At 38.5% G+C, this 25,832-nt stretch overlaps 1 protein-coding gene and 1 pseudogene across 2 annotated transcripts in view; one reads left to right on the top strand and one right to left on the bottom strand.

Annotated features, from left to right (window-relative positions):
- Positions 1 to 25,832, top strand: part of LOC126458987 (uncharacterized) — a 129,839-nt gene that overhangs the window by 34,528 nt on the left and 69,479 nt on the right. The window lies entirely within an intron of this gene.
- On the bottom strand, positions 8,748 to 8,866 carry LOC126426248 (5S ribosomal RNA; annotated as a pseudogene).

Here is a 25,832-nt window from a genome sequence, read left to right as displayed (position 1 = left end):
CATCAGTTATTTTGCTCCCCAAATAGCAAAACTCCTTTACTACTTTAAGTGTCTCATTTCCTAACCTAATTCCCTCAGCATCACCCGACTTAATTCGACTACATTCCATTATCCTCGTTTTGTTTATGTTGATGTTCATCTTATATCCTCCTTTCAACACACTGTCCATTCCGTTCAACTGCTCTTCCAAGTCCTTTGCTGTCTCTGATAGAATTACAATGTTATCGGCGAACCTCAAAGTTTTTATTTCTTCTCCATGGATTTTAATACCTACTCCGAATTTTTCTTTTGTTTCCTTTACTGCTTGCTCAATAAATGAACACAAAATGTTAAAATGTTTGAGAGGTGCTGCCATCTGCCATAAACAAGACTGCTCCACAGATTGCAAGGCTCTTGGCATAGATTTCCCACTTATCATTTAGGGAAGTAGTGTTTCATGAAAGACTGAAAATCTCAAAATTGAAGCTGTAACAGTAACAAGTAGAGGGTAGGAAATTATCGGATAATATTACGCCCTTTTGTATTCTTCAAAATATTGGAAAACTGATGAAGCACAAAATCAGAAAATATCTAAATGACAATAAGTTACTGAATAGTTATCAGCATGACTCCCAGGCAGGTAAAAACAAAGAAACAGTAGTAACATGTTGCACAGAACAAATAATGAGGAATCTCGAAAAAACAACAGCCTTGTAGGCGTTAATTTAGATCTCTCCAAAACATTCAATACTGTCAATTATGGCAGCTTTTTAGAAAAACAGGAACCATTAGCTATTCAAGAGTTGGGCAAACAGTGGTTTTAATCATACCTACAAATCTGAACACCACAAACTAAATTTTGTATCACATAAAAAAAGTGTAAATAGGAGTACCACAAGATAGTATTCCACATCCTACATTATTATTTGTTTGCATAAATGACACTCACATATCAGCTAGTGCAGCAAATGTCATGCTATTTGCAGATGATACTTCTGTGATAATAAGTGTGCAAAAGCAATAATTACTGCATACAAGTAATGATAAAGTCCTCAAGAATGTCTACTCTTGGTTCAATTAAAACAAGTTGACATTAAAGTTAAATAAAACAAATTACATGCAACTTGAGGAAATAATTCACAATGTAAATCTAGATTTGGTGTTGGGTAACAAAGCCACAGATTCCTAGTGATTCAGTCTGTCTTGTTCTTAGAGTTATTGGAAATGTTTGTACCTCGGAAGATGCCAGGATGATACACTTTGATTATTTTCAGTCTCTTGCAATATATGGAGTAATGAAACTTCCTGGCAGATTAAAACTATGTGCTGGAGCGAGACTTGAACTCAGGACCTCTGCCTTTTGCAGGCAAGTGCTCTACTGACTGAGCTACCCATGCATGACTCACGCCCTGTCCTCACAGCTTTAATTCTGCCAGTACTTCACCTCTCCTGCAAAACTTACAAAACTAGCACTCCTGGAAGAAAAGGATATTGCGGAGACATGGCTTTGGTACAGCCTGAGGGACGTTTCCAGAATGAAATTTTCACTCTACAGAGGAGTGTGTGCTGATATGAAACTTCCTGGCGGATTTAAACTGTGTGCCGGACTGAGATTCGAACTCGAGACCTTTGCCTTTCGCAGGCAACTGCTCTACTGACTGACCTACCCAACCATGACTCACACCCCATCCTTTGTGTAGCTCAGTTGGTAGAGCACTTTCCACTGACCACTAGTGGATTACATAAGTGATCTGTTGAAAGACTACCCTGCACATCATTTCTGCCACCTCAGTTATGTCACACAATTTAGAACTGATGTTCAGCACCTCAAGAATGCAGACCGTGTCATGAGGAATTACCTACCTCAAGTTAATGCACTGTCAGTTCACTTCAACTACAATGACCTCACCAAGGCTCAACAACCAGATCCACAAGTCTACAGTCTTCAAGAAGATAGTATGTCCAGTTTGAAATTAGAAAGGCACACATCCCTGGTTCCTCTATACAATCCTGGTGTGACGTATCACAACTCCGCCCTCACCCACTGGCGATAGATTGCACTGGCTGTCATACCCAGAGGGGTGCATCCTACTACAAAGCTTGTTATGGATTGGTTTATCTGGCCTGATGTGAAGTGAGACTGCAAAGTATGGACTCAAACCTACACGGCCTACTAACTCTGCAAGACTGGTCAACCTGCACATCCAAAGCACAGGTGCTACAAAATACTTAAAGGCCAGTTCAAGTCAGTCTGATCAGCCCCCTTCCAGAGTTGGAAGGTTAATGGTATAGGTGTATTCTTCCGATGAATTGTGTTGCTCGCTGGGTTGAGGCGACATCCTTGCTAGACATAACGACAGAAATTATGGTGGGACTGTTTCTACAGTTGTGAATATCACATTTCGGTTGCCCAGCATTCATCACTACCAACCAGGGCTGTCAGCTTGAGTCTGTACTGTTCTTCAAGCTATGCAACCTTTGCAGCATTCAGCCCTACTGTACCACAGCGTACTACCTACAGAGCAATGGACTGGTGGAATAATGGCATCGAATCCTCAAAGTAGTACCTATGTGTCATGGGGTCAGTGGGCAGAGTCCTTACCCTTTTCAAAGAAGACCTCTGAGCCTCTTTGGCAGAGATTTTGTACTGTGTGCCACTTAACCTGTTGACTAATTTCATCTCACTAGTACAACGAGCGCAACTAAGGAGCTACCAGCCCTAGCTCAAAGAGTGAAACAACATACCATGTGAATAAGAATATCGCTGCCCCAGTACCATGGCTCAACAAAAAATTTTATGCACAAGAGTATGTCATGTTACAGGATGATACATACAGACCAGCACTGCAGCCACCATATTCTAAACTGTATCAGGTACTGAAACAGTGAGACAATATGTCTGACAAGCTACTACATAGAAAGGTGGTCACCATCTCCACGCATCACCTTAAACCCACCTGAATTTTGTGAGATACAGCCTGCACAGATTACGCAATGGCTACTCAGACAGAAGAGAGCAGTCATGTTGCCACAGGGCATGATGGAAGATCAAACATTCAGAATACTAACAACAATTTCATGGTGAACCTTGATGTGCAACAGTTTCACCCAAATGAAATAAATGTAAAACTTATGGACAATTTTGTCATTGTTGAAGGTTGAGAAGACAGTTGACTCACACAACAGGCTACCCAATGGCACTGAACCAGAGGCAATAAGGTCACAGTTATCAGTCGACATTTGCTAACCATCACATCTCCTATGAAACAACTGCCTCCAGCAAGCACACATGATTAGAAGGACAACACCACACCATTTCTCTCATCACCACCACAACCAACCATTCCGCCATCACAACCCAAAAACTTCGACACCGTCCAGCCACCCCACTGTGGTTGTACATGACAACCTTCCCCATGCCTTGGCCATTATCACCTGTACAAAAGAAATTGGGTAAGGGGGGCAGATGATCATGGTCCAGTCATGTCCTGCCTTGCAGCCTGTCGTCATGCTAGTTATATGCAACTGTGTGAAGAACATGTCAGCAGCTGTGATCTCCATCAACCTCCTGCAGAGGGCTCACCATCAATGAAGTAAAATGTTACATAAATAAGGCTCTTTGAGCAATTTGAGTTTAACACTCTGACAGGAAGGAACATCTTTGGCCCTTTAGCCAGCTCAGTTCACTATGAACAAGTGTACTGTGGGCATGCATTTCTGTTGTACATCCATTTTCACCAATAAAATATGTATTAACTATTACAAGTGTTCTGTTTCATTCTGTGAGCGTTTCCTACTGGAGTCTCTATAGGTTAAAGTTATGTAAAAGACTTGAGAATTGATCTTCCAGCCTGCTTTTATTCGTGTAATTTTTACTGAAGTCCTCACACTTTTTTCAGTGGTACTTCCAGTAAATAAATTCTTGAGCAATGTTTCTAATTGATTAATGAATATTTCTGTGCCCCAGTAGGTAGTCTGTATATTGCTATGCCTATGACTTTTCCTTGTATTTCATACAACTGTACAGTTACTGCTTCAAAATGTTTTTCCTCATTCAGTGATATGGCTTCACACCTCCCTTTATATTTGATTTGCTAAAGATACGTACCACCCACTTTTTGACATTTTTTTCTACAATATTTACTTGCCAATTTATATGGATAAATGTTAATGCTACTTAGTGTCAGTATTGCTACTTAGTGGTCAATATTTGACCAATCATTGCTACCTCAAGGTCTAATGATTTATTCCTAAGACATATTTACAATAATATGGAAGGTATAGATAACCTCCCACCACATAGAGGAGACACTGAGCTGCAGACAGGCACAATGAAAAATACTGCTTGAACATTTAAGCTTTTGGACAAAATCCTTCTTCTGAAGTGGAAAACACACACATTCACACCAGTACAATTCACACATGCCTGGCTACTATCTCCAGACCCCATGGTCCAACTGCTGATGTTTAATGTTCAGGCTTAAAATCTTCGGGTGACTAGGATGAGAACTGGTTAAAGTTGTATTTGTGTTATATGATGTGGCGTTTTATCCCGTGCCTTCGCAAAGTACCAAAACTCACTGAGAAGATTACGTTTTCTGTGCCTCACTGTGCTGCAGTAAGTTGTCTGTTGCTGTTGCTTTATTTGTGCTACTAATGTTACTGATCCTGACATTTCTGTTGTTGTTCATGACTGTGCTGCTGTTTCAGATACGAGGCTTTTTTTTAAGTAAGTACCATTTTGAAATTAAAAAAATACATGCTAAGATATCTCAATAATTTTATTTTTACGTGAAAGCCGGTACGTTAATCTATGCACTGATGCCATTACAGTCTGATTCTTCCTTGTTTCCGTGTTGTACTGAGTGTTTAAGATGCCTCCGATAATCATGAGTCCTGCTGACTGTGAAGTATGGGCTGTTATAAGATTTCTTAGTGCTAAAGGCCTAAAAGTGATCGATATTCATTGTGAAATCTGTGCAGTTTACGGAGAAAACATTATGAGTGATGGAATGGTAAGAAAGTGGGTGAGAGCATTTAAAGGTGGCCACGCAAATGTGCATGATGAACAACAGAGTGGGCGTCCTTCGGTCGTTAATGAAAGTTTGGTGCAGGAAGTGGACAATAAGGTGAGAGAAAACAGATGCTTTATGGTTTCCTCCTTGTGGGATGACTTTCCTAATGTTTCTCGTAGTGTATTGTATGGCATTGTGACCGAGCACTCGAATTACCGAAAATTGTGCGCACGTTGGGTACCGAAAATGTTGACGGATGTGCACAAAACCAAACGTTTAGACAGTGCATTGACTTTCCTTGAGCGGTACCACAAGGACGGTGATGATTTCTTAAGCCAAATTGTTACGGGTGATGAAACATGGGTGGCCTACGTCACACCAGAATCAAAGCAACAGTCCATGGAAGTTGAGCAAGGGCATCATTTTGCTGCAAGACAATGTCCATCTGCATGTGGCGAATCAGACCAAAGATCTCATCACATCTTTTCAATGGGAAATTCTAGATCATCCAGCGTACAGCCCCAATCTTGCACCCAGTGACTACCATCTGTTCCTACACTTGAAGAAACACCTGGGTGGTCAGCTTCTTCAAAACGATGACAAAGAAGTCAAAACAGTGGTGATGCAGTGGTTAACAAATCAGGCGGCAGACTTCTATGAGGAGGGTATTCAAAAACTGGTACAACGTTATGACGAGTGCCTCAATATTGATGGAAATTATGCAGAAAATCAGATTAAGGTACAGGCTTTCATGTAAAAATAAAATTTGTCATATCTTAGAGTGTCTTTTTTTTAATTTCAAAATGGTACTTACTTAAAAAACACACCTCGTACTTCAGTTGTTGGATCTGCCTCTACTACTCTGCTCCTCTGTGAACTGCTGGCATTGGGGGTGTTTCCTTGTGTTGACACAGTTTTGTCTTTGTCCAATAACAGCTTTTTGTGTTTAACCAATTTACCATCTTGGAATTTGTATCAGAGATCAAGTTATTAATTAGCACATGATTTGACTGCAGTATATTGGCATCAACAGCAAAAATGCAAGTAGATCTTTCTGAATGCTCTGTGAAGGTCATGATAAATATAATAAACATGCATTAATCTTGAGGAATGCCTTGTCTTACAACTTGCTCTTTTGACTTCACATTTCCTTTATTTTTCAAGGTGATTACAACTCTTTGTTCATTATCTGAGAGACTTATGATATAAACCAATTCTATATGTTTATGCAAATCAGTAGAAAAACAGCTACTTTGAAAACAGCCACTGCTCCTCATTTTGTTCTACTTTTTCCTAATAAAGCAAATAAAACATTAATGTAATTTACTATAGATCACTAGCAGTTCTGTCTATATTGCCAAAATCAAGATCTCCTTAATAGAAGTATTATAGTTCTGATAAATTGCAGAATTTGTGGCTAATGGCATACTATTTTACTTTGTTTTGAATTTCTGGGGATTTTTAATTTCCTGCCCGATGTTTGTCAGCAACCTGTTATAAGACTTTTGCACCAGAATATATATTGAATCCTAGATGTTTGTCCCATAGCTGAGTGGTCAGAGGAAATGGCTGCCAAGTGGAGGACCCAGGACTACTAAGGATTTTTCATTGGTGGGAGGACCGGTATGGGGTGCACTCACCTTGTCATGTCAACTGAGGATCTGCTTGATAGAGTAATTGCAGCTCCACAGTCTGGAAAGTCTGCAAAATGGGTGGGGGAGCGGTGTGCTGACTAGATACCGCTCCATACTGCATCTGCATGAATCCGCAAGGGAGTGAATGACACATAGGCTTGCAGATATCTGCTGGGGCTTCACAGCCTGGATGAGGACTTCATTTTGTCAGTCCTAGGTGTGGGTGCACAATCAACTTGGAAATTATTTTTGCTTATTTATTTGATTAATCATCCAGCAGTCATCTTGCAATGATATAGGATTTGTCATTATAATACATTGACAATAAATAGCTCAAAAGTATACATACTCACAGTACATGTAGTAATGCTTTTATGAGAATGGGATAGGTGGTCAGCCCTGCCCTTAATGAAGGAACTGTCAGAGCATTTGCCTGAAATGATTTAGGAAAATCATGGGAAACTTAAATCAGGATGTCCAGACAGAGCAACATCTATCCTGCTGGATAGGAGGTCAGTGTTTTAACAACTGCACTGCCTCATTTGATTGGTCCCTGTTGTAGAGTGTTATTTGATACACATACAATTTACACCACATATCATATAATATAAATGTAGTTCTGCTCTTCATCACTGTACACATCAAGGACACCAACTAGTGACACCTGAACCATTATCTTGGTGCTATGTCCCTTGCACTAACTCCAGTTTGTTTGTAAAACTGACTCCAAGATCATAAACATGCCAGTATATACCATCCATGTCTTCATGTCCTACCCTCAATCCACCTGAAAAATTTAGTCAGTATCCCCCCATGATGTGTGAGATGTTCAACTCAGGAGAATGACAATTTTCATCAGCAGATGTGTAAACATCCCTACATTTGCATCTCGTTTTCCAAATAAGATTGAAACCACTCATTTGCTACCCCTCTTACATCTAGTGCTTATATCTTGTTTAGTAGTATTTTATGGTAAACAGTGCCATAAGCCTAACACAGTCATTCTCTTCAAAAGCTTTAAGTACCAGTTTTGTGTACCCTGAGTGACTGATATTGTACTTTTCCCACTTCAGAAACCAAACTGTGCTTTGTTGAAAAGGTTTTATTTATTCATGTAACTCATTAGTCTATCTTTCATGATTGATTCAATTATTTTCAAGAATTCAGACAATGGTGATACTGGCCTGTTGTTTTCAGTATTCTCAAATTTCTGCAAGTTCTCTATTATTCTATCCCCACCTTTGATCTGCATGTTATTATACTCATATCTATCTTTTCCAGTTTCTTGTTTTGTTTTAGTTTCTGTGTTATATAGTAATTTGTTACTGACTGATTTTTTTCCTTGCAAACAATACCCTCCTGTATACTTTTTTTGTACCTGAGACAGTAATCTAGCAATTGTAGATTAGTGTAGTGTGCTTATAAAGGACTAGAAATTTAAGTACTTGGGGGAACTTTCTAATACCTGCAGTTACCCAACTATTTTTCTTAACTGCTGCTCTTGAAGTGGTTACTTTTGGAAATGTCTCCTCAAAAATTAATTTAAACAATGTGCAGAATTTAGAGAAGTTAGTAGCTACATTATTTTCTAGTACTATGATTGTATATTGTACAATTCATTCTAAATTCAGTCTTATTATTAATCACAAATACTATTACAGTTACATTCATAGGTACATAAGTGTAACAAGTCCAATTACTAGATGAAATGCAATCCTTGTTAAGGTCTCTTAGTAGTCACAATGCAGTCCAAGAGCCTGTATTTCTTTTCTATTATCTCTGTATCTCAGTTCACACAGACTGACAAATCTCTTCGTTTTATCTTTCATATTGCAACACATCACTCATGCACACATTCATTGTGTGATGTAAAGAGAATCTTCAAATATGTGGAAAAAAACTAAACTAAACTCCACCCAAACAGGCCTCAGAAGGCCCAACAGTACTGACTGGCCGCCATGTCATCCTCAGCCCACAGGCATCACTGGACGCGGATATGGAGGGGCATGTGATCAGCATATCGCTCTCCCAGCCATATGTCAGTGTACAAGACTGGAGCCGCTACTTCTCAGTCAAGGAGCTCCTCAGTTTGCCTCATGAGGACTGAGTGCACCCCGCTTGCCAACAGCGCCCAAGAAGACTGGATGGTCACCCATCCAAGTGCTAGCCCAGCTCGACAGCACTTAACTTTGGTGATCTGACGGGAACCAGTGTTACCACTGCGGCATGGCCATTGGCATATGTGGAAAAAGTTGTTGGTTAAATTGATCAATAAGAAGTGGTTGTCAGAAACTAATTTTGTGTAGTTAACTATACTTAAAATGCTCTTTATCATTTATGATGTCTCAGGTTAAAATGAATACAGTAAACTCAGCACAGAAGGCACCATTCATTCATACTAAATATGTCATGTTAATCTACTACTGTTAACTTAATGTTTACATAACTACATTTTTTTTTTTAGATTAGATTTACTTTTATTCCAATTGATCCGTAGTGAGGAGGTCCTCCAGGATGTGGAACATGTCAGAAAAACAACAATACATGACAAATATTTAAACTAAAACAAATAAGCTAATGTACCATTCCACAGGTCCCAAGTGGAATGATCGTCATTTTTTAATGAACACTAAGAGTCATTTTACAAATACTATTGCACTGAATTTAAAATAAAAAAGTTTTATATTTATTTATAAGGTAAGAAACATGTAATACAACTACTGTAATACTTATTTACAATGAACACATTACTGCACTGAAATGGTGCAGAAGTTAGATTATACTTACACACACACACACACACACACACACACAAATTTTCAGTGAACACATTACTGCACTGAAATTGTGCAGAAGTTATGTTGTACTTATATACAAATCAGTTGGTTTTCCTCAGAAATTCATCAATGGAGTAGAAGGAGTTGGCCACCAATAAATCCTTTAGGCTTCTCTTAAACTGAATTTCATTGGTTGTTAAGCTTTTTATGGCTGCTGGCAAGTTATTGAAAATGTGTGTTCCTGAATAATGCACACCTTTTTGTACAAGACTAAGTGACTTTAAATCCTTGTGAAGATTATTCTTATTTCTAGTATTGATTCCATGAATTGAGCTGTTGGTTTGAAAAAGTGATATATTTTTAATGACAAATTTCATTAAGGAATAAATATATTGGGAAGCTGTAGTTAGTATCCCTAGTTCCCTAAACAGGCTTCTGCAGGATGTTCTTGAGTTCACACCACATATAATTCTTACTGCACGTTTTTGTGCCCGGAAAACGTTAGCTTGGGTTGATGAATTACCCCAGAAAATAATCCCATATGACATTATGGAATGAAAGTAAGCATAGTATGCCAGCTTTTTCATTTTTATATCCCCTATGTCTGACAAAATTCGCATTGCAAACAGAGATTTGTTAAGACGCTTCAGCAGTTCTGTGGTGTGCTCCTCCCAGTTGAATTTATTATCAAGCTGTAATCCCAAGAATTTAACACCGTCCACTTCTTCTATCTTCTTGTCATCATATGTTAGACATATACTCTTGGGACACCCCTTACAAGTTCTGAACTGCATGTAGTGTGTTTTTTCAAAGTTTAGTGACAAAGAATTGGCTAGGAACCAGTGATTAATGTCTACAAATATTTTATTGGCTGATCTTTCTAAGACTACACTTGATTTGCTATTTATTGCAATGTTTGTATCATCAGCAAACAAAACAAACTTGGCATCTGGTAATGTTACTGATGAAAGGTCATTGATATACACAAGAAAAAGTAAGGGCCCCAAAATGGAACCTTGTGGGACCCCACATGTAATTAGTTCCCAGTTGGATGATGCCTGATAGCTTGATACATGTCTCTTTCCTAATAACACCCTTTGTTTCCTGCCAGTTAACACCCTTTGTTTCCTGCCATTAATAAGCATTAAATAATAACAGGTTATGACATAACAATAATAAAGTAAAGTTGTCCCCAACCAAATGGTTGGTTTCAATACTGCAGTGCTTCACTAGACGTGGTCCTATTGAAGGTGGATGCCATTGCCTTTCTTGGACCTTTGAAATGATTTACCCAGACAGTTACAGAGAACGCACAGTTTAATGTTGACTACAGGTCATAGTGCACCTTAGCGTTTTTCACATTTACAAATCACTGCCAGAGGTGAAAAAAGAGATGAGAGACAGAAAAATTGCTACGACGAATTGGGAATTTAACCAAGGATCTTTGGATTGGTAGTCTGACACTTACCTACTGAACCACTGAGCCTGAAGATCAGTTTACAATGAACGTTTTCAATTATCATCCCATCACCGGACATCTTCAACCTTTGAATATAGACGTCAGATAAGATGCAGATTCATTGTGTAATAAGCAAGGTTTTTAATTTTTGTTTGAATTAGGAGAGATTTTCACTTTTTGTTGAACATCTGCTTGGCAGCTTGTCGAAGTGACATAATCCAGAATCCCTGTTTGAAGTCTTGATAATAATGCAAATTCTATATGGACATATTGGTTGTGCAAACTACAGTTCACCTGGTACTAATTTTTACTATTAACTTTAAACACAGCTTTTAATATCATACACTATACTAATTTCTTAAAATCACAAGTCTCATGTAATGTGAACACAAAAATTGAGTCTATGAGGAATACATCCATTTCATGCAGCTAAACACCAAGTATGTCTCATCCATGGTTGTTGATTCACTGAGCGGTTTCTGAGATAAAGAAGAGCCATGTTCCAGAGAATAATTATTCAAATAGAAATTACGTAAATTACATAACTACCAATACTGCAAGTTTTTTAGTTGATGGCTTCATGTAATAAAGAAACTGCCTGCTGTTCATAAAGCCACCAAAGCTATTTGACTGGACAGATCACAGGCTCTGCCCAGCTTCTGGACTTTTTGTGGCCTCTCAAGTTTGACTGGGCCACTCCCTTGCATATCTGTATGCCAATGGCATCTATGCCATACATTTTAGTAACACAGTTTGTTAGAAATACGGAGTTCCTCCCATCTGTAACTTGCAAATCATGACAGCAATACACAGGATGTAGTTTTGACCGCCTCCTATCCCCAACAAGGACTTTAGCACTAAGAATGCTAGTTCTGGAAGGGTGATGTCAGGAGCAGCGTGGGAGGCACAGTGTCCAGTAGGTCTATTATGTATCCCTCTACAGTTGTGCCTGCCTCCAAAGATATGAGTCTTTCATGTTTTGCAAGCGGAATGAGGTCTACCAGAGTTGATGCCCGCAAAGAATCTTTGTCATCAGTACTTACTGACATTGAAGGGGATTTTTCACAATCTTCTCTGTTACATGATATTGCCTTACTGATGAACTATTGTCATCAGATGAGTGCTGAGCATAAAGTTAATTGTCAGGTGCTGAAATTTTTTTTAAATTACCTCCTTGAGGTCAGCGATGCAAGCCATATGGGACTGACTCTCTTTCTTTTGATATTGATTAAATTTCAACTGATGGCTCTCATATGTGTTTGGTGCCCAAAGTGTTCAGTCACTGAATTGGAAATAAAATATCATCAAACAATAAGTTACTTGGTTTTGAGGGTGGTCTCAGTTTTTCAGCCACTTCATACAAATAGAAATTTATAGAAGGCAACATCGTCCTTTTAAAAATAATGTCTACATGCTTACTTGCCTGAAAAAAAAAAAAAAAAAATTTACCAGCAGAAGATGACAGATGTAAATTTCCCAACTCTCCTAAGGATAACCAAAACCAGTAGGAGGAGGTGGCAGCACTAAGTGTTACATTCTGCTCTCTCAGGTATTACAGCAACTAGCAACTCCCTGAGCTGCTGTTGTTGAAGTGTTAATTACTATTCTAACCATTAATCATAGTGTTACTGCTGCTGAATTTGTTGCTGATGACTTTGCTGCTTCTGCAGCAGTAGTTATTGTTGACATTACGTTTTCCATTCTGGATCTTTTTTAATTTCATAGCTCCACTTAGTTTCATCATTCCAGAACTACTAGCACACAACTTCAAGGGAGCATCTTTATCACCATTTTACTATCACACACTATAAAAATACATTAAAGTCTCAAGATCTGTAACTTGTGGACAAAAACACTGAGTTCTTGCTGAATGAATCCATTAGGCATAACGATGGTGCAGTCAGCATTAAGGATTATTTGTCCTGATTTGTTTTTGAGCTAGCCAATTCACTGCACAGTTTACAAGTCATATCACAACCAACGGCAGAAATCAAAGCTAAATACTAGAGAGCAACTATCCCAATAGAAACCATGTAAATACCAAGACCAGAAGCAGAATCATTACAATTAGACTGTCTGTGGCATGAGCTGAAGACTTCATACAAACAGTAAGCCTTGTGGTGGCCTCTACGAGCATGTTGAGCCAACGCTGCCTGCACAAACATGCTAGCAACATCTACATCTTTCAGTTCAACATCTGTGTTTGATGGGAATAAAAAGACTTTAAGAGGCAAATTTATATGGAACTGTGTGTAAGAATTTCTAGGTCTTTGAAGAGTCCACTGTTAAATATATGATTATTTCCTTTATAGAGTATTCTTTTTGCTTATTATTATTTTATGTACTGTAGCTGCACAGCCTCCGAGTGTAATTTTGGATGCCAACAGAGAATGAAAGTATGTGGTTTTCTTGAAATCGTAGATGCCACGCAGCTCTTCTTGATTAGTGTATCTATCTATTGACTTCATTTTAGCTTATTATCCACCTGAAGTCCAAGGATTTTTGCATACAGTATTCATTTTGTTTATGCCCGCTAATGTCTATTTTTGATGTAGCAGGTCATTTTTATTACTTTGCAATTGCAAAACATGACTCTTTGTGAGATTCAAGGTAAAGCCAGTAGTGTTCGGCTATCATCTGGGCAGTGTATGGTGTGGTCCATTTAGTGCCATTGCTTGTTAGTATTCTTCTGTCAACACTAAACATGACAGTATTTGAACAGTCCTTTAAAACAATTGGAAGAACATTTACAAAAATGAATCACTGAAGTGGATCAAATACCAAGCCTCCTAGGATTCTTAATATTACCCCACTCATAGACTGGTTCCATTCCAGTGGAACAGTTTGTCAATTTGACTGTCAGCTTTCTGCTTTGAAGTGAAGATTACATCCAAACAAGAAGTAGGCCTATGTCATTAATTCCACAAGATTTTAGATTCCCAGATAGAATCTTAAGGTCAACACAATCAAATCTATAAAAATATCACTGTTGTTAATACTTCTCTGGAGAATCCTTTGCAAAAGCCAATCTGAGTGGTATTTAACTAGTTGAGATGTAAAAATGAGTCATTATTCTTTTGTGAGTCACTATCTAATTTTTTAAAGAAACTTAAAGGAGTGAAATGAGTCTCCAGTATTGTAAAGATAGCTAGATTAAGATTCTACAGAAGGTTGTGAATGAGCACTTTCCATAAAAACTTCCCATCTGCTCTCAGCACTAGAAATCTAGTGTCTCTCTGATTCACCAATTGTATTACTGTTGAAAGTGAATTAAATGTTAGCAGTAACAAAACTGTGTGTAAGAAACTAGACATACTGCATTTTTTTTCAATTGAGTATCGCTGTATTAACTGTAGAATCAAGAATTTCTTGTGTTGTCCAGAAGATCTTTTGTTTTATTATTCAGTTCATGACCTGATTCTTAACAATGGTTTATTAGGTAAGAAGAGAAGAAGTGGCAGGGTGGGTGGGGAATTGTAAAGGAAGACCACGACTTGACTAGAGCAAGCAGGTTCAACTGGATGTAGATGGCAATAGTTATGGAGAGATGAAGAAATATGCTCAGAATTGAGACTGACTAGCATGAACAGCTCCATCAAATCTGTCTTTGATCTTAAGACCACAGAAACACAGCATGAAAATCCTATTACACTGTACCACTAGGATGGTTACCATTCCCTGTCATACAACAGTGTGACACAGTTTTCTGTTCGATAATGCTGATACTGACTGACGGTCTTATACACACACTGTCTGACAAAAAAAGTGATGAATCAAGAAGACATGGTCAGACATGAAAGTGACTTTACACATTCTCACCATCGGCAGGTTAGACAGATGGCCACCAGACTGCATTAGTGGTGTCCATGTTTAGTGGTGTTACCCTGGTAGGGGGTATAAGTAGTGGGAACAGCATCAGATGTTGAGTGATCACTGTAAAGGATATGGAGATGCTGTATAGTCATGTGAGATAGTGTTGTCATCACCTGACAGGGTTTGAAAGGAGCTTCGTTGTAGGTCTCCATTTGGCTGGCAGTCGACCTGTGCAATATCCATATTTGTGAGGCATTTGGATGTGACAATAGCCCAAAGTTGGACTGCATGGGAATGTTTGGGCAGGCATTCTCATCATCGAGGTTATAATTTATCTAGTCCTACTCAAACTTCTATTCAGTTAATGAACTATATGATAGCACCTCAACTCTGGCCAAATGTGAACTATGTTTCCTTCGTATATTATATACTTCATGTTTGTGGATGTTTGTAGAATTTTCCTGTCATCAGGTGCAATTTTTCCACAAATATAATCTTTCTGTCATCAACTGATATGTTTTCAAACTTCAATCTTACACGACGAAAATAAGTTAGCAAATACTCTGAAAACAATTTTACATTAATTTTTCCGTTTTTATCATTCAGTTTTACATGTTCATAAAACATATGTTCCTATTTATGTTTTTGTTTATTTTGCTACCAATATGCAATCAATATTTCAACATAACAGGAATTTTCTAAATTTTATATTTACAAATTTTGCAGCCTTTGTCATTTAATATTACTACTAAAAGTCTTTAAATAAGTATAAATTTTCAGAAAGCATTATGTAACTTAAATTTGTTAGATAATCTAAAAACAGAAGCCATCTGAACTATATTTTGATCTACAATTTGATCTGGATTGTTCTAGTACCAGGTTGGCGCCAATTGCACCATTATGTTTTTGACTTAATTTGAGGTAACATCTAGGAAGGCGCTTTGGAAGATACTGCAGACTTAGACAAAGACAAGAGTTTGGAATTTTATGGGTGATTTTTACTTGTGACATTTCAAAACCGCGTGTGAAATATTATGTGAAAGGATAAATAAATGATGTTTTATTACTCCCAAACTATTAACTACAGCCTCAATCATTGAAGAACCTGGATCTGGATATTGTGCAACAATGTTTCTCCATACTAAATACTGAGGCCACATCAAAGTTAAGTAAACTGTTTCACATATTTTTTAATGTGACATTTTATCTCTTGGACATGGGAATGAAGAAATGCTCATCAAACTTAAGTTTTAATTAATATACAGAGAGATAAATGTCTCATAATGTGAGTGTCAGCTGGGATGAATAGTGTTGTAGCTGGAAGCCATATTTTTTACTTTTCAACATCTAAGTACGTACTGCTATACCAATAAGTTATTTGTTACTAACTCTGGAGAATAAACCAATAGAAGTGTGTCATGAGGTTCTGATTGACTATATCTGACCACCACAAGGGAGAAATGCCATACTGTGCACCAAGAACATCATAATCCCTCCACATCTGCACCTGCCATCTGAAAAACAGTAAGAGCTCCTGCAACATCCTGTGTCATCCCCCACCATTGGTTGGAGACTGGCAGCAGCTGGACTAGGGCACTATAGTCCCATGCATAAACCACTGTTAAATTCACCACAAAGGTAGCTGTATTTGGTGTGGTGCCATGACCAGTAAGAGTGAACTGCTGGTGAATGGTGACGAATTGCGGTTCTGTACTATCCTGGATGATCATTGTTGGTGAATATGGTGATGACCTGGGGAGAGGTTCCATTCTTACAATGTCTTGGAGAGGCACAGTGGTGTTATTCTGGGCATCACTGTGTGGGGAGGCATTGGGTACAACTTCAGGTCATGGCTAATAGTGACTGAGCAAACTCTGAATGCATTATGATAGATTGCAGACGTCCTGATCCTCATGTGCTACTTCTCATGCAACAGTGTCATGGTGCCATTTTTCAACAAGACAACCCTTGTACACACATGGAAAATGACTCTATGAACTGCCCGTGTGATGTTGAAGTGCTGTTGTGCCAGCAAGATCTCCAGGCCTGTCACCGATAGAACATGTGTGGGACCAGCTCGGACATCAACTATGTCATGGTTCCAGTAGCTATGGTATCAAGGATCAGTTACTACAGCTGTGATTCTGCTTGCCTCAGGAAATGATACAATGGCCTTATAACACTTTCCCAGCCAAAGCAGTGCAGTCATCCGAGCCAAAGGGGGTGAGTGTCATAATGATATGTGGACCCATACAGGCAAAGTCTCATTTCCTCCTCCCTTTCTGGATGTTTCAGTTTTTAGTCAAGCTATGTAAATCCACAGTTTTCTGATTAGCTGTAGATTGTGTTCCATGGAGGCAAAAACATTTGTTAAGTCATGACTGCTACTCAGGGGATCCAGTTCTTTCATTAACTCAATTAAAAAGGAAATTATTTCCATGTCAATTGATGATACAATCCTGAAAACAACCTGTGAATTCTTTAATAATAGAACTAATAAAATAGGGAATTATTCTGTTGTACATTCCATTTTTGAAAATTTCTGAGAACACAGTTCATTGATTGATTCATTCATTCATCTACATATAATAATGGATATGGAGATCTAGCTGTACATTAACAGGCAGAAGCAGCAACTGCTGGCTACAAATTTTTGACACTGTGTGTAAGCAACTGCACTTAAACACATTTTATTCAGTTGAGTAGCAATTTATTAACTGTGAGTTTATTGTATGCAGAAGATGTTTTTCCTGTGAGATTCAGTTTGGGCTCTGATTCTTAAGAACAGTTAATTTGAACAATGGAAACTCCAGGCAGGAAGTGGCATTCCGGCCTCAGATGCTGGAGTTGGTGGTCGTGTGTGTGTGTGTGTGTGTGTGTGTGTGTGTGTGTGTGTGTGTGTGTGTGTCTCTTTTCTGATTAAGGCTGTCACTGAAAGCTATATGTGAGTGTCTTTTAACCGTGCCTGTCTGCAACTTGATGTATATTCCAACAGTTAATTTGGTAAGAAAGGAAGTGCAGGAGGTAAAAATTGTAAAGGAAGACCAAGGCTTGACTAGAGTGAGCAGATTCATGTGGATGTAAGTTGCAGCAGTTATGCTGAAGTGAATAAATTTACTCTAGATAGTCTAGCATGATGAGCAGCATCAAACCAGCGTTTGGACACAAGCACAGTAAGAAACTGAAGGAATCTCCTATTAAGATATATTGTTTCAGTGCATACTGTTTCTTGTTGTACAACAGTTTGAAGCAGCTTTCAATTCAGATTATACTGATGTGGACTGACTGTATTATTTCTAATTGAAGCAATATGAAAACGATACACTGCTACTCATCACATAGAGGAAGTGTTAAGTTGCAGACAGGAACAATGGAAAGTCAGTCTTTACTTTTGTTATTCTGTTCTGGACTTTCCATTGTTTTATTTCAAATTCCATATTTTTTTGACAATATTATGAAAAGGATCGATTTATACTCACCATATAGAGATTTTGAGTTGCAGAGAGGCACAACAAAAATACAGTTAAACATGTGAGCTATTGACCAAAAAGCCTTCTTCTAGGTATTACACACACCTCTCCAGTCATCCACCACCTCCCAGAATCAGACGATCTGGCCACAAAGGAGCATTCCCCTCATGACTCAATACCACCCAGGACTGGAGCAACTGAATCACATTCTGTGCCAGGATTTCGACTACCTGACATGAGGAATACCCTACCCACTGTCCTTCTCACCGTTCCCACTGTGGTATTAGGATGCCCACCAAACCTACACAATATCCTCATCCATCCCTACTTCACCCCTGCACCCAACCCATTGCCTCGTGGCTCATATTGCCGTAATAGACCTAGATGCAAGACCTTTCACATTCATCCTCCCACCACAACATACTCCAGTCCAGTCACAAGCATCACCTATCCCATCAAAGGCAGGGCTACATATGAAAGCAGTCAAGTGATCTACAAGCTAAGCAGCATCCACTGTGCTGCTGTCTGTTTGCATGAGTGGTCACCAACAAACTGTGGCCAAAAGACAGCTGGGCCACCCTATTGCAGCGCATGCTACCCAACACAACATTTCTCACTCCAATGACTGCTTCACAACCTGCACCATCTGGATACTTCTTACCAACACCATCTTTTCTGAATTGTGCAGGTAGGAACTCTCCCTGCAATATATCCTATGTTCCCATAACCCCCTAGCCTTGACCTTTGTTAGTCCCTGCCCGTCACCCATCTGTCCCCTTTCCTGGTCCCACTCCAGCACTACACGGCCTTCTATTCCATGAATGCCTCTACAGTCTTTTTTTCTTGTCCTCTATTTCTCTCCTTTTCTGCTCCCCCCTCCCCCCCCCCCCCTTTCCTCCTCTTCCCTCCATCTAACCTCCAGACTGCACCTAGCTGTCCTACCCCGTCCCCACCATTTCCCTGCATGCTCCTACAAGCAGCACTTTACTGTCCCCCACCCACACCCTGCTATCCTTCACCCTTCCCACATTAGCCTCCATCTCACCCCCACCTTGCAGATTGCTTCTCCTAACATGCACAGTTGGCTGAAAGCTCATATGTTCAGCAGTCTATTTTGTTGTTACTGTCTGTGACTCAACATCTCCTCTATATTGTGAGTAGCATCTATCCTTTTCATAACATAGACATCATCACGTCCAGGATTTTCCAAATTTTTATTTTTTTAATTTATTTAGCTGTCCACCATGTTCTGCAGAGGTACAAACATTTGTCACGCTATGACTGCAACTCAGTGGTTGCATCTTTATCAATAGCTTTCACTATCTCATGTGAAAAGGAAATTATTTCCTTTCCTGATAAACAATTCCTGAAAACTGACTGTAAATATGTCAATAATAGAAATGATGAAATAGACATCTATTCTACTGCACATTCCCTTTTTAAAAAAGAATGAGAAAACAGTTCATCAATTGATTGATTGATTCATTTACACATAATCCAAGTCAGAGAATTGGAGCAGATCTTATTTATTATACATTAATTGGCAGAAGCAGCCACTGCTCACCACAATTTTTTTTATATTATGTCATTGCAAGTGGAACAGAGGTGGAATCTACTGTTTCTGTTCACTAGATTTTCATGCTCTCTTATTTCTATTGCTTTCTTTTGTATTTGTGAGAATTAGTGTTCTATTTGGTCAATGTATTGGCAACCACATTATCACATAATGTCATACATGCTAGGTCCTTTTAATCCTAAGGGATCTTTTATCACACTCAGCATGTCCCTAATTTTGCATGCAGGGTACAAAACCACTTTCAGGTTATGTTTGTTCAGGATTTTGACAATACTGGTGGTGAGTGATCCGATGTGTGATAGTAACACCAGGCCTTGGTGTCATCTTCAATCTTTTCCTTTCTCTTGTGGTCATCTGTCTGTTTAATGCAAACATTAGAGTTAAGAGGAATTTACATCCTTGATTCCAAATATTCTGATAAATCGTAGATGGAATGGCTAATGAGTTATTCCTTTAATCCGTTTTTTAGTATCTGGGGTTTTTCAATTCCTGCCTGTTGTCTACAGGCAGCCTATTATAGTGCATCTTCATATTTTTGCGGCACAAATACTGATCCATAAAATGTCGGGCATGCAGCCGCATAAATTTGACTTCTTCTTCTGATATTTCAGCTGAATACCGTCCAGCCATCTTCAGAGTGAGCCAAGGTGACAGTCACCTTAGCTCACTCTGAAGATGGCTGGACGGCATTTAGCCGTAATATTAGAAGAAGAAGTCAAATTTATGCAGCTGCATGCCCAAAATTTTATGGATCAACCTATTATAGATTTTTGCACCAAAATATAAAACTTTATCCTGAATTCTAGACATTTAATAACAGTAATACTGGCTTATGGTGATCAACATAAGTTTTTCTTATTTCCTTTTTGCCAGTTAGTTATTTGCACATTCCATGGGTCATAGTTGTGACTTCTTGGTGTTATGTGGAATGTATCAAACAGTTTACAATTGTAATACAATTCTTTTTTGTGTATAAGTGGAGGCATTGATTGCCTAAATTGACATCGACTGCCAAATTGATTTTAGAAACAATGAACGAGTGAGTGTCTGGAGAGAAATTACTGTCCATTTCTTCTGTTTCTGCTTGTGTCTTGTGTCATGTGGTCTGGTCTCAAGTGTCCTCTTATTACTGTTTGTGTATTCATATCAACAGAGTGTATTCATGACAACAGTAAATGAATATTATTCCACATACTCAATGGAACAGAATTCCTATGTTAGTGACCCACATATGCTGTAGGTTTCCCTCGATTTAGTGAACACACAGTGAGACAATCTGGCTATCACCAGACATTATTAGCCCCTTTTGTCAGTTTTGACTATGTTTCCCTTGGGTTGCATAGTGCAATGAACAATATGAAACCACTCCAGTCTGAAAATGCTAGTGAAAGTGACTATCACCCTCCGCCCATGTGTACATATTGGTGTGCTGATTTTGTGTGACAACATTCAATGCGGCTTTCCTCAGACTGATTTATACCTGACAGAGCAACAACAGGGCCTACATTAGATCCTAGTGTACAAGTGCAACACTACTTCCTCACTCCTCCAAACCTGATATGTGCTTCCGTATTGAGGTGGTGAATCCATTCTTACACATCGGTGGTGCTTGGCTGGCTGAGACACACCAGAAAATTTCCGCATTTCCAACCCCTAGACTGATTTCATTAGTGCCATATGGACACTTTTGCAGCAATGTTTCCATTGTAAAGTCTGTCTATCAAATCTGCTTCAGTTCCTATCAGATCAGCCACACTTGGTTTCTATCACTGAATCAGTGTTCAGTGCTCACAACATTACTGTGTCATGTAGGTGATTGTGCCACCACCATCAATAATATATTCCTATCATCACCACCTTTTAATAATTTTTAGGTAGTCAAGGCAGGATTACTTCAAAGACTCTGCAGATCACCCAAGCAGTAAATTCAACCGGCAATTTTCTCAGAACAATTAAACAGACAGATGCTATTGCAGTTATGGCATCACCAATGAACTTTAGTGGGCCCTATATTAATGCCTGATAATATGCTGTGGGTCATATGGACAAGCAAATTAGCTCATACTATTACATTAATATGTAGTGGAGGATTCATACAAGAGGTTAAGTTGTGGTTAGCAGATCGCATTCTCACATTACAGGGTGAATGCCCTCACTACCCAGTAGCCATCAGCAGTACATATTCTCAGTAGTCATGTTGGATGGTTCAAGATGGCGACGTGTGTAGATATCCGTGATTTTACTCCAAAAATAAGTTACAATGAAGCCGTTAAAAATTCGTGTGTAAGGTGCAAAAGTGAATTATTAAAGTATAATGAGCGTATTGCTAGTTTACAATGTGTAATCAGCAGTCTAAGAATAGAAATCGACAGCCTGAAGTCCGAAAATATGGAACTGAAGTCGAAGCGAAACATGGATCCATTGCTTCAAGACAGACAGAAGGACAAAAACTTTCGCCAGAACATGGCTACATTGGTGCAAAATGACGCTGATAAATCATCAGAATGGAAGGTAGTACACAACAAGCGTCAAACAATCGGCACTAAAACTTTGTCTACAGCAAATGTTTCGAGGTTCGAGAATGTAAACAATTTTGATGTACTTTGTTCTAGTAATAGTCTCACAGAAAGTGAAAACCATCGTAAGAAGAGTGTACCAATAAACTATCGGAAGAAGGTTAGGTTTGATCTTCCAAAGCCACAACGTTCAGTTAACAGCAATGAAAGTGGCAGTGGTGTGATCCAGTCTGCTGTGGGTGAAACATCAACAAATCGTTTTCACATTTTCGCTGATAGTCATGGTAGAGGCATGGCTGATATAGTGAAAAGCAGTTTTAATGCTGCCAATGTTTGTGGAATTGTGAAGCCAGGTGCTAAACTTCAAGAAGTTGTAGCGGGGTGTGATCCTGAAAAAGTAAAAAACGAGTGTGTGATCTTAATAGGTGGCTCAAACAACGCTGCCTGCAACGAAGGGAATTGTGTCATACAGTCGCTCAGGAAGAAAATATCGGCACTTCATCAGTCTAAGGTATTTGTTGTGAACATTCCAGAGAGACATGACTTAATTCCACAGTCCTGTGTAAATGAGGCTATCTCACAAACGAACTCTAAGTTAGCAAAGTTGTGTAAGCGTTTTAAAAATACTTGTGTTGTAGATATAAGCAGTTTTGGACGAGAATTATTTACAAGACACGGTATGCACCTGAACAGATCAGGAAAAAAAGCATTAGGTACCCTTTTAAAAACAAAAATATTGGAAGAAGTCCACAAATGTACCCCAAAGTTGGAACCAATCGCACTTAAATGGCTCCAGCCATCAAGTCAGACTCGGCTTCAAACTCAAATGTTTCAGGAAATTGTTAGTAATGAACGTACTGTGTCTGTAGCTACAGATAATTTTTTAGGCAAAAGTTTACATCTGTCTCTAATTCCAAATAAATGACGATTTTTCACCAAAATGTGGGAGGACTTGGTAATAAAGTAAATTACATTACTGTTCTGTTAGAGTAACCACAAGGAATAAAAGATACCGATGTATTATGTTTTAGTGAACATCATGTAAAAGATATTGAAAGGTTACAGCTAAGTGGTTACTGTCAGGCAGCGCATTACTCTAGAACCATCATGGAAAAAGGTGGAGTGGTAATTTATGTAAAAAACAACATATCTTACAATGCATTAGATTTAAAGAGCCATTGTATAGAGCAACAAATTGAAGTATGTGGTGTTGAGATTACTGTAAATGACTTCACGGCTGTAGTATTAGCACTGTATAGATCTCCCTCAGGGAATTTGAATGTATTTCTTAAGCACTTAGATTCTTTATTATCCATACTGTACTCAAAGTCCAAGGACTTGATAATTACTGGTGACTTTAATGTTGATTTCCTAAATGAGAGCAATAGTAAAGCTGATTTAGTACATTTAATGGAGTCTTATAATCTGATGGCAATAGTAGATTTCCCAACTAGGGTTACTGTTAACAGTAAAAGTCTGATAGATAATATATTTATAGATAAGTCTAAATGCAATGAGATCACTGTGCATCCAATCCTTGGCCTTTCTGATCATGGTGGTCAATTGCTTAGGCTCAATTACATCTGTGTGCGCAACAGTTCCAAGCATTTTTGGAAATCTTTTAGGATAATAAATGAACAGGGCCTTAAAAATTTCAATGATAGCCTAAAAGTGATAGATTGGAGCCCAGTTTATAGGGAAACAGATGTAAACAAAAAGTACAATTCATTTTTAAATGAATTCATGTCTGTATTTGAGTCCATCTTTCCCAAAAAAAGTAGTTAGAAATAGTCATATAGGCAATGCCAAGAAGTCTTGGATCACTACAGGGATAATAACATCTTGTAGAACAAAGAGGATGTTATACAGTTCTCTCAGGACTTGTAATGATCCAAAGAAACGACAACACTACAAACTTTACTGTAGCATTCTCAAGAAGGTTATAAATAAATCTAAAAGTGTGTGCATAAAATCAGAAATTGAAAGCTCAGAAAATAAAATTAAAACTATATGGAATGTAATAAAGAGGGAAACTGGCAGGACAACAGGGAACATGTCTCAGGTAGAGATTAAAACAGGGGACAGTATCATAAAGAAACCTCAGTTGCTTGCAGAAATATTTAATAACCACTTTTTGAGAGCAGCAGAGAAGACAGGCTGTAATGGTTCTATGGAAGAATCATTGTCCCTCCTACAGAAAGCTATTAGCAACAGAATCCCACAGTTATCCTTACCTCCAGTTACTGTTAGCGAAGTCATAAGAGTAATTAGATCATTAAAAAATAAAAATTCTGCTGGTGTGGACAATATTTCTAGTAAAATACTGAAACACTGTTATAAATTTGTTAGTCCCATCTTATGCAACATATACAATGTATCCCTACAAGATGGGATTGTCCCTGACAGACTTAAGTTGGCTGTAGTGATACCTCTCTTTAAAAAAGGTGTTAGAAGCATTGTTACAAACTATCGCCCAATATCCCTATTAACTACCTTCTCAAAAATTCTAGAAAAACTCATGCACAGGAGGATTGTAGACCATCTCAACTTCCACAGTATCTTAAGCAAAACTCAGTTTGGTTTTCGTGCCGGTCTTTGTACTGAACAGGCAATATTCTCTTTCAGCAACCAAGTTTTGGAAGCCATTAACAAAAAAATGTCTCCAATGGGTATTTTTTGTGATCTTATGAAAGCCTTTGACTGTGTAAAACACCAAATTCTTTGGAAAAAGGCAGAATACTATGGTTTAGGTGGTACTGTTGGGTTGTGGCTACAATCATATCTACAGGATCGGAAGCAGACTGTAATGCTAGATGGCTCTTCTGGAGAACCTGCCTCGTCTGAATGAGGCACGATAACATGTGGTGTGCCTCAAGGCTCCGTTTTGGGCCCACTGCTTTTCCTCATCTTTATTAATGACCTTCCTCTTTGTTCTGAGACAAACAGCAAATTTACCCTGTTTGCCGATGATACCACAATTCTAATTGATGATTTGATTGATCATGATCTTGAACAAACTACAAATACTGTTTTTAATGACATCTTAAATTGGTTCTCCTCAAATGGTCTCTCACTCAATGCAGATAAAACTCATTATATGAGGTTCCATACATCACAAAGTAATCCCGATGAAATTAACATAAAATGTAGAGATCAACCAATACAGAAAGTTGAAGATACAAAATTCCTGGGTGCTTACATAGACAGTAAATGTAATTGGTCAGTTCACATTCTTCATCTATGTAAAAAACTTAGCTCGGCAACATTTGCATTACGGGTAATTTCTTCAGTGGCTGAAGTTGACACTATTAAGGTTGCCTACTTTGGCTACTTCCACTCATTGATGTCCTATGCTACCATATTCTGGGGGAACCAACCACTTGTAAAACAAGTTTTCACCATCCAAAAAAAAGCAATCAGAATAATGTGTGGGGTCCATCAAAGACACTCTTGCAGGCACTTGTTTCGGAAGATAGGTATCCTAACAACTGCCTCACAGTATATTTTTTCCTTGCTGACCTTTGTGTGCAAAAATTATTCCATCTACCAAGACAACAGTAAATTCCATGGTTATAACACCAGAAACAAAGACA

Source organism: Schistocerca serialis, chromosome 1, assembly GCF_023864345.2.
Source record: "Schistocerca serialis cubense isolate TAMUIC-IGC-003099 chromosome 1, iqSchSeri2.2, whole genome shotgun sequence".
NCBI lineage: Eukaryota > Metazoa > Arthropoda > Insecta > Orthoptera > Acrididae > Schistocerca > Schistocerca serialis.
This window is presented reverse-complemented; position numbering and strand designations above follow the sequence as displayed.